The sequence below is a fragment of the Procambarus clarkii genome, chromosome 87 (assembly GCF_040958095.1).
Source record: "Procambarus clarkii isolate CNS0578487 chromosome 87, FALCON_Pclarkii_2.0, whole genome shotgun sequence".
Classification (NCBI taxonomy): domain Eukaryota; kingdom Metazoa; phylum Arthropoda; class Malacostraca; order Decapoda; family Cambaridae; genus Procambarus; species Procambarus clarkii.
The window spans coordinates 12,230,792-12,240,735 of NC_091236.1; the positions used below are offsets into that span (position 1 = coordinate 12,230,792).

General features: G+C 42.4%; 1 long non-coding RNA gene across 1 annotated transcript; it reads right to left on the reverse strand.

Annotated features, from left to right (window-relative positions):
* Positions 1-360: 360 nt before the first annotated feature.
* LOC123749954 (uncharacterized) lies at positions 361-7,425 on the reverse strand. The gene is made up of 3 exons (XR_006771944.2): positions 7,215-7,425; positions 6,035-6,115; positions 361-1,969 (listed from the first exon to the last, which is right to left on the reverse strand). It is a non-coding gene; the product is annotated as an uncharacterized lncRNA (long non-coding RNA).
* Positions 7,426-9,944: the final 2,519 nt, after the last annotated feature.

Sequence of the window (9,944 nt, forward strand, 5' to 3'; positions counted from 1 at the left end):
GTATAATCATATAGGAAATGGTTTAATAGGCATGTTTCATGCAAGCAATTGCTTGCAACAGCATCATCGTTGATCTCTTATTTCTCTCTGCTTCTGTACTACATTCCATTGTACTTTTAAGTTTTCCAAAAGATAAGGAGGCAAGAAAAATCTTAAAATCTGGTTTCTTTACAAGTTTGCTTATTGCCAACTGTTAAATTAGTGAAGCACATCTTAAGTCATAGTTTTCGATAGCAATGTTGCTTCACTCTTGCATAGTCAACCGTCTTGAAACAAATACCTTTACAGGGTTTCTAATAGGTATATCTTCCTCCATTAGTTCCAATATTTCAGTACATTACTCCAATTAGGTGAAAACAGTTATTTCGGACTTGCTAATTTTATTCGGAAATACATACAAATGATAATGTTAATTACAATTAATAAAATTCACAAACTACAGCGAAGATGCTACTAATAGTGAAAAATAAAATTTTTAAATCATGTCCCAGTCATGGTTAATATTTGTTAACTAATCTGAGAATCAATCTCGTTTTCTAAAACTAATCATTCATTCATTCATCCATATACATATATAGGTATACCTCCCACGTCCTGAATGAAAACAATGCATTAAAACCATTATACAGAGTTCGATAAGGGGGGAAAGGGGCTGTGAGGAATGAGGGGGGGGGGGGGGGGAAGGAAGTGGTAAGAAAACTCGAGAAAAAAATATATTCAATATCGCAATGATTCGTCTTAAACTAATTATTCGTTACTAAAGGGCAGATCCTACCTTGGGAACGCCTGCCAAGGAAGGCTGGGGGGGGGGGGTGAATGACGGACCCCCCCCCCCCCCAGTACACCTGCGTCACCCCCACATTAATGACCGCTATGGATCAATAAAACTGTTAGCGAAACCCTTAATTCTGTGATTAAGTTTTTATATTACAAAAGTCAAAGTATCTTACAGATACGCACCTACACAAATTTATACAATTTAAGTTGCACAAAGGTACAATAAAAAGACCTCCAAAAAGTCGTTCTCTACTCTTCACATTCAACAATTTCAAAGATTAATCTCTGCCGTCAGTCACGGCGTTGTTCCCGTCGTCTAAACATTCGACAGTCGATCCATGCAGCCTTGACAAAAACATTATCCCTCATTAAAACAAACAAAAACACCACGAGGTAAAAAACAACAATTGTACACAACTAAGTCAAATGAATAAAACATTTAAAACGTTCCTAAAACAGTATCTTTAATTTTGTCTTAAAAAAACTACTAAATTTACTCTGGCAGAGTACGTCATTTAAACTTCAGCGTCTCTTGTGGACACGTGGGTATTATTCCATCTCTGGATCAAAACGTGTTCAGTAAATTGTTGGAAAGTTCTGAACCTCATTCGACAACCTTTACAAATAAATGGCATCTTCTTGGCATGCTTAAGTTCGTGGTATTTAAGGTGGTGGCGCTTTCGGTATTTCTTCCCACAAGTAAGACACTGGAAAGGTCTTTTCTCTTCTTCGTATGAGCTTTCTCTTCCTCTTTTGTTGTTCACACACGAAGCCATTTATAGTTACCGCCTTTTAAATGGTACCAGCAACAATTAAGCAGTTGCCGGGGCTACTGCTGTCGTCTGGCTTTGTCAGACGAAGAAATGTGTTAATAAAATTATTTATGAAAGGGGGGAGTTGCTTTCAACCATTGGAGAGAAAATTGGACTTTTCATACAATTGTGCTTACAAACATCTTAAAATTTGTGTGTTTTCCTTGTGGCGTGACTGTTTACCCTTTATGCATTAACTAACACCTGCCTGGACAGAAGGCCTTTATTACTACTGTTATCAGTTCCCGAGTTAGGATCTTGGTGGAGGTGTGAGCACTCTGGATATATTAAAAAATACGTCTTTGCTCGTGTCCATGCGTCTAAGTGTCTTTCTTGCAGGTGTTGAGAATCTCGCATCTGCGCCAGCGTCATGCCTCCACCTGAAGAAAAACCATTTGTCACTATCGGCGAATTGTTCAAGAAAAATTTCTAATCGACACAAATATCCCGAATTCAAAAAGGGACACATTTGTGTTCCTTTTGAATTCAGGAATTCAGGCCTTTTGTGTTACTCATCCCCAGGAATGGCAGCCCGTAGCAGCTGTCTAATTCCCAGGTACCTATTTATTACTAGGTAACAGGGGACCCTGAGCGAAGGGAATGCGTTCAAGCCTTCTAATATTTAACCTCCATTAATTCCCGATTTTGACACTGCCAATTTAAACAAAACTATTACATTTTAGACTTAATGACGATTGACTGAAGACAGTGCCAGTGAATTAGCTTAATGGGTTAAGCGAGGGCTGGCAAAAATTTACGAGAGTTTTAAAAGTATACTCAAGATACACTTAAAAGTGCCCAGGTGGTAGCATACTCAGAATCAATAACATATTTTGGTATACCTATGAATTATCTAGCCTAAATAACTTGCTTTGTGACCTATATATAGCTACTGTGCTTGCAGGCGGGTAAGAACTATGTTTTTGAATCAATCCTCCACATATCTTAGCAAAATTACAACTCCGCCCTCCCCCTCCTTCAAATCCCTTTAATAACTACTTTCAATAAATGTATAAACGATTGTCCCCCCCCCCCCAACCCAATCCCCTCCCTCTCACAATTTAGTAAATTAGAATCGTCTTATTCGTCGACAAATTAGGTGCGTAAATTTACCAACACACTGCACAAGCTTGATAGCAACAAGGCTATTAAACAGTCAAGTGTTAAATCGCGCTAATTACAAAACTTTTGAATTATTCTCTGCATTACAAATTCTCCTCCGATCAAAATAAATTGGATCACGTACGAGGGTAATTACTCTGGACTGTACTTCTTTGTGTTTTATATATCCACTGACTTCACAGTTCCTCAAAACGACAGGATAATTCTGTTAGATAAATAACTGGACAATACACCAGAAAGCGAGTTATATGAGCTATTTGCCTGATGGAATCTACTCAAAAAAAGTATATTTAATACGTAGTTTGGGAATTTATTTGACGCCTTATGTGAGGAGGGAAGACTACCAAGGAGAAGGTAGGATATTGAGGTGAAAATATACTTTTGCAAATTATTAATTTTTACCCCATTCGGGTTGAAATTCAAGCAAGTTTATCGAGATAATGCGACACGTCTCAAAAGGATAGCGTAGCTTAGGCTATTTCCACCCTTTCTCCTATCTAGGTTATGGCTAGATAAACATATACGCGAGTAATGAGCTAGTTTGGCAGAGCTAACTGCTTTCTACCTAGGAGGAGGAAATGTATAATGTTTATCTCTCAATGTTCGGTAATATGTTTATTGTTTGTGATGGGTGTGTCTATGTATGTATTAACACGATGTACTGAACGGGGTGAGAATAGCTTGAGCTACCTCGTCCCTTTGTGTGTATTTTACCTCAATAAACTTATTTCAATTTCTACGTAGAAAGATGCGTGCACCCTTTCTAGAAAGATGCGTGCACCCTTTCTAGAAAGATGCGTGCACCCTTTCTAGATATACCTTGGAGGGGGGGGGTCTCTGCCCCCCCCATGTGGTCACTATACCAACAGTGACAACTTTTAATTCAAGTTACTCTCTAATACTGTGCTCCGTAGGGTGCAGTCGCACCTCCACAGACCTCTAGTATCAGCTACTGATGCTGGTAATGGCTCAAAAGGGCCACCACTTACGGGCTATTCATGTCCGTGCCACCTTTTGGGTGGCTTTATCTTCATCCATCAATCAATCTAATGTGCCCACTGGGTCTTAAGGTCTCCCCTGGGAAGAGGGCCTCCCCCCTGGGAAGAGGGCCTCCCCCCTGGGAAGAGGGCCTCCCCCCCTGGGAAGAGGGCCTCCCCCCCTGGGAAGAGGGCCTCCCCCCTGGGAAGAGGGCCTCCCCCCTGGGAAGAGGGCCTCCCCCCTGGGAAGAGGGCCTCCCCCCTGGGAAGAGGGCCTCCCCCCTGGGAAGAGGGCCTCCCCCCTGGGAAGAGGGCCTCCCCCCTGGGAAGAGGGCCTCCCCCCTGGGAAGAGGGCCTCCCCCCCTGGGAAGAGGGCCTCCCCCCCTGGGAAGAGGGCCTCCCCCCCTGGGAAGAGGGCCTCCCCTGGGAAGAGGGCCTCCCCTGGGAAGAGGGCCTCCCCTGGGATTTGTTTACCTCCGGGGGAGTCATCCAACATCCACCCACAGGTTGGTGTGTTTCAGTTCACGTTCCCTAGGTTGAAAACCTGTCTTCCAGCCCCCAGGGTTCGTAGGTTGTATGTCCAGCACCGCGACCCTCTCGCCTGGGTCAAGCCAAACCCAGCCCCCTCCCCCCTTCTCCGGGGGGTGAAGCCAAACCCAGCCTTTCCCCCCTTCTCCGGGGGGTGAAGCCAAACCCAGCCTTTCCCCCCTTCTAAGGGGGGTGAAGCCAAACCCAGCCCTTCCCCCCTCCTTCAGGGGGTGAAGCCAAACCCAGCCCTTCCCCCCTTCTCTCGGGGCGAGACTAACCCCATCCTTCCCTTCCCCCTTCTCCGGGGTGAAATCTCCCCCCATCCCCCCATAATTTTCCGGGGTAGATGCACCTTTCGACATTTCTATTAGTCCCAGGTCACCCTCCCCGAAGAATCCGTGGGGGGGATTGAGCAGGACAGTTGCCCAAACGCTTTGAATCAATTTCCACTTTCCTGCCTAGTCTTTCCAAACTCTAGAGAGCTATTTTTTGCAAGATATAAATCGGCTGAATAACTTCGTCTGACACTAAAAAGTTCCAATGCATCAGAGGCAATGAATTATTTCCAACGATGTCTGGGTAAAAAAAAATTGTACAACATCCACAGGATTTTTTATAGTTACTAATTATAATTAATTTTTAATAGTCTTCTTCCCCCCCCCTCCTCATCCCCCCTTCCCTGCATCTTAATTCTCCCGCAAGGAATTTTGTTTTTTTTTTGTCTTATTTCAGTTTGCCTTGACACACCAATTTCCAAGTGTTTTAAGTGGCACTTGTAATCCCCATTGTTGCTACTTCGTGAGGTGGCAACTTCACTAAGTGCTGACCGAGAGGGTAATCACGGTACTTGCGTGGGGCACTTCCCATTGTTTGCTCTCCTTGTATATACTCGCCAATGACTAGTGGTCACTATTCTTCAAGTTAATGGTTAAACAATACGGTTCAGACTCCTTAAAAGGTGGGTTTATTAACCAAACACAACGCTATTGTTTTACCCCTTTCAAATTGTGTCTATCTAGAAGTCTTGTTCAAAACCCCCAACTCCCGTCTGTACGTAACTTTAGTGGTGTTACAAGACATGACAATATTACGCTTTTGTGACAGGATAAAGGTTTTAAAATTACATTTACCTCAATAACTGCATACCAGAACCTAACACGTAAACTGTATTATCTTAAGGGAACAGACGTCCTCCAATAACCGAGAATTATGCAATTTCTAATTTAAGTGTGATTCAACCACAGCTGTCACCCACAGCTGTCACCCCCTAGCTGTAGGCGACAGCTGTAGGTGACCCCCCCCCCCCCAACTCCTAGAGGTACTTTAGCACCAGTAAACGCCTCATACTTAGGTCAATCATTTAATAGCCACCCCGAGCCCCAGTACCATAAATACTATAGTAGAATAAACAGATATGAGCCAGGGTTATTTTATCCAATATATCCAAAATGCTACGACCAAAATAGAGCACTGACTAACTCTAAAAACAGCAGCGACAACCCATTAACCCGAACCATTAGCGTTGCCCGAAACGCTATGCTTACTAGTGCTTTAGGTATTGTATGTACTAGCTATCTATAAATCTGATTCATAGATAGAGCTATTATGTTTAACACACACTTATTTTTTTTAACATTGTAAATCAACTATATATGTACTTTTCAGAATAACATTTACTTAACTTTCTTACTATTACTTTAAATTCAGGTAAAAGGCTGTCACTGGCCTCCATCAGTGCTTGTGGGTAGCAGTTCAACCGACTATTTTCGTTATCCCTGTCTAGAAAGATCGCAAAACGTGTTGTGATAGCCAACTCACCTGCATCGATAACACTCAGGAATGAAGTCAATCGAGAAGTCTGTCTTGCTCTCCTTAGCAGTAGTCTTGTTCTTCCGTTATCTGAAGAACAGGGTCAAGAACAAACGGTGAAAAGGCAGTGAAAGAGGAAGAGAAGGGAATTATCATGGAAAAGAGCCAGTCCATTACGCTTATATAGAGAGGGGTCAGGGAATTATCAATAGAAAGCATCAAGCCATTACGACTATATAGCACTGGGAAGGGGTCAGGATAAGGATTTGGGATGGGACGGGAATGCAGGAATGGTGCCCAACCACTTGGACGGTCGGGGATTGAACGCCGACCTGTATTAAGCGAGACCGTCGCTCTACCGTCCAGCCCAAGTGATTGGGCCAATGAAAGAGCTCATGGATAATTATAACTAATTACAATGTTTACTTATTACGTGCATCACAAATGTTTAATATTTTCAACTTTCCCGATAATTAAACAACAAAAACTTGCCCTATAAAAAGTACTTAAATATATTTGAAAAGAGTTATTAATAGCTTATAAAAATTTTTTTAAAGATATTAATAGCTTATATATAAAAAAAGACATCCTTAAGTCACCTCTTTCCTTAAGTTTGACAAGATAATGTCTAAAATACAAAAGATTAAAATGAAGATTATTCCAAATTTATCATACCTTTATTCCGTCTTTCATCACGCTTCATAAAAATTAAGCCATGCTAATGTGATTCATTTACTAACGTCTAAGAGTCGTGTCTGACTCCATTACTTTCTCTGTCTCTTTACTACTAAATTTTATTGTAAATAACTTATTTCAGAGATCACGTAACATTATAAACACTACCCACAGAGAGGGGGGCGCGCCTCCCCCACACACTAAGCCTCGCCAACCGTTAGTGAGGGAAGGGGGGGGGGGGGGAAGCAACTCCCCCTCTGTAAGGCAAGGCCAATATGAAGGCAACTACCAAACTTAGATAAGGGGGGAGATAATTCCCTACCATCACAGCACCGCTCCTGTGCCAGGTAAGTCCACTACGGGCTCACCATACCCCGTGCTACTTGGAACTTGTTCCGAGTAGCTGAATCTATAACAACAACCACCCCCACCTTCCCTTCCCAATCATGCAACGCCCCCTATGGGATGGGGGGGGGGGGTTCCCCAACATCACTCTAGTATAGTCTAGTCTTACCCAAATGCTTCAGCTTGGTCTGCTTGTAGTCCACCAGGGGCTTCACAAGCCAGTCACACGAAAATTACAAACCAATAGGATTGCTATCAAGTCACCCCCGTTCCCGTGCTTCGCTCCACGTCAACTGGTCAACGAGTGTTGACTGACGCTTCAAATCCAGAAGTTGACTGCGGTTCGAATTGTATGAAACGCTGAGGTGGTGTGTTGCTGCAGGGGGCAGCCCGTCCTCCAGCAACCCGTCTTCGACTCAAGTCCATTCCATCTAGTGGTCGACCCCCCCCCCCCACAGACGCAGTCATAAATTTGAACATGCATTTCATTCAAAACTGGAATTTTCGCAAGTATAATTTAATATTATAATATATTAGCATATTGTGCATATATAGGCAAAGGTTACGTTAGGTTACGTTAGGTTAGGTTAGGTTAGGTTAGGTTAAGTGTTTAGTTTCTGTTGGCGATTATTTGAATTTGTAGTACGTGGGTGAAGCATTTATACAACCCGTCCTCGACTCAAGTCCATTACATCCAGCGGTCAACCCCACAGACGCATTCATAAATTTTGACATGCTCTTCATTCAAAACGGGAATTTTCTCAAGTATAAATTTATATTATAATATATTAGCATATTGTGCATAGGTTAGGTTAGGTGTTTAGGTTTTGTTGGCGATAATTTGTATTTGTAGTACGTGAGTGAAGCATTTATAGCGTTGTGATTCGAACAAAATTCGTCAGTGAAACACTTGTTCCTGATATGTTCGAACGTCAGCAGTTGTGAGTCGTGTGTAAACCGCTTTTCATTCATAAACGGGGGGTTTGGCGGGTGCATGGAATCACTTTTGGATCTTTGTTTGGAGGACGGGCTGTTGTATGTAAACGGGTTGGCCGGGGGACGGTGGGGGGGGGGCGTTTAAGGGGTATCGACCTCTCTAGGGTTATTAAGAGTGCCACAATAGCTAACTAACCAAGCATGAAAGGACATTTTTGAACGATCTGGTTATACCTCTCGGTGCGTATATCCCTGTGAAGCACTGCCACTGTGTGAATCGCAGTTTAGCAGTTTTCAAGCACCTTCAAGACGTCTTCCCTAAGCAGTTTTCAGGCACCTTCAAGAGGTCTTCCTTAAGCAGTTTTCAGATACCTTTAGTTTTCAGATACCTCAGTTTTCAGATACCAGATAGATTCAGATTAGTTCAGCAACCAGGAGGCCTGGTCAACGACCGGGCCGCGGGGACACTAAGCCCCGAAAGCACCTCAAGGTAACCTCAAGGTAAGGTAACCTTCAAAACATCTTCAATAAGCAATCTTCATAACTCAAAGACTGTAGATTTTCTTATATAAATTGGTACTGAAATTTTTCCTGTCTTTGGATATAGCAAGAAAGAGCCTCTAAGCTTCTCATCTGACTCTAGTGTACTCATTTCTTTGTCCCTCATTTTAGCTTCCGTTGTTTACCTTAGTTATCTGTTGTTTTTAATTTTCTAATGGAAGCTCACACAGAAGAAGAGCACGCGCTTCTCTAATTGGATTGATTGATTGATTGATGAAGATTAAGCCATCCAAAAGGTGGCACGGGCATGAATAGCCCGTAAGTGGTGGCCCTTTTGAGCCATTACCAGTATCGAGAGCTGATACTGGAGATCTGTGGAGGTGCGAATGCACCCTGCATGACGGGAGATGTCTCCTTTGTGAATGTGTTAAGTCTAATTGGATTTGGCACCATGTATCTTATATCGCAGCCAGTAAGATGCGGTCACGTGACCGCTTGCAGCTGATTGGCTATAAGGCTGTTACGGTGCACCATCACCGAAGCGTTTAAAAAATTTATTAGATAGCAAAATAAAGCTGTCTATTATGTTATAGAATCTAGATGATACATAAATTTCCTTTTGAAACTACAATAAGTTGACGTGAACAGGAAAACACTGAGACCTGTTTGTCCCATTATATCTCAGGACAACATTATATGTCGTTTTTTAACATTAACATACCGTTTAACATGTTGTTTAATTAACGACATTAAAATGTCGTTTAATTAACATTAACGTTGCAACATTACATACCTGGCCATCAGTATGACCAGCTTCTTTCCTCCAATCAGGTGTCGTTAACTAATGCTTGTCGTCCACAAAGAGGTGTGAGGAGGCCAGTATCACCCGATTTTTCACAGTAACTGCTGCTGGGTAAGTCCACAACATGAACAGGTCGAGATTGCTATCAAATAAAAATAGAGAAAGCAACGTGGAACTGTCACAGGTAGCTATATATACAACTCTCCATGTAAGATAAATCCAAAGTCAGGATTAATGATTAATAAACAGCATAACCTGTACACACAAATCCCAAACAGCTATCAATGCAGTGAGACATTAAAAAACCTCATAGCCATCTGGCTATAATTAATCATTGACCAGTAGAATGTTCAGTTCTGGTACAAAAGCTGTCAGTTGCTGCTCGGGTTAATTGGATTCATCCTATGCGAACGCTATTCATCACAGAAGCCAAATGGGGAGAGAGACCCCCATTGAGAACCATTATATAATTGTTCTGCATTTCCCTGCCTCTGTCTAACTAGGGATACGGAACTATGCTAGGAACTTTCCGTGTGAATATTATATAATTACTCTGACGGGTTTTTATTCTAAAAGGTTCAGGTATCAGTGAACCATCAGCAATAATAACAGTATGGAAAAAGGGAGAAAGCTGAGGAATATTTAGAGAAAGCGCGGTGA